Raw genomic sequence first — 710 nt, 5'->3', positions numbered from 1 at the left:
GATTAGATTGTAGGATCATGTCATAGTGAGTGGATTAAAAATGGTGGTCAGGGGCGTGGTTCTAAGGGCTTTAAAAGAAGAGCACATGAGAGTCTCTCTCTGTCTCTGCTCCACCATTTTCTGCCATATGAGATCCCTGCATTGCTCTAAAGCCACCACCAAAGAAGTTCACCAGATGTGTTCCCTGGACGTTGGGCTTCCCAGCCTCTGAGACTGTAAGCAGTAAATTTAATTTTCTTACAAATTACCCAGTTCTGGGTATTTTGTTATACACAACAGAAATGGACTAGTACAGTCAAGTAGTAAGTATTTTGCTGGCCACGTGGTCTCTGTCTCAACTACTCAATTCCACCACTGACAAGCAGCCGCTGGCAGCATGTGAACAACAGGGTGTGACCATGTTTCAATTTCATTCATAAAATAAACTTACCTTTGAAGGGACACAGTCCAGTTCACAATGGAGCCCACGGTTCTCCTTTGCTGTTACACACACATGACGTGAGGACACTCAGACCCAGCCCCTTCCATCCCCCTTCTCACCCACCCAAATCCATGACCTGGTATGGGAATGGCATGGGGAAAATCTGAACAAAGTGTTTTCTAGAAGTCCTTACCAGAGAAGGTCTGTTAAGTTTCAGCCCTAGTTATCTCAGTAAGGGATAGCATAACCAGGCTATCCAAGTGGAAGGGTGCATAAGCCAAGGGAGGGA

This window comes from Galeopterus variegatus, unplaced genomic scaffold (assembly GCF_000696425.1).
Source record: "Galeopterus variegatus unplaced genomic scaffold, G_variegatus-3.0.2 Scaffold2682, whole genome shotgun sequence".
NCBI lineage: Eukaryota > Metazoa > Chordata > Mammalia > Dermoptera > Cynocephalidae > Galeopterus > Galeopterus variegatus.
This window is presented reverse-complemented; position numbering follows the sequence as displayed.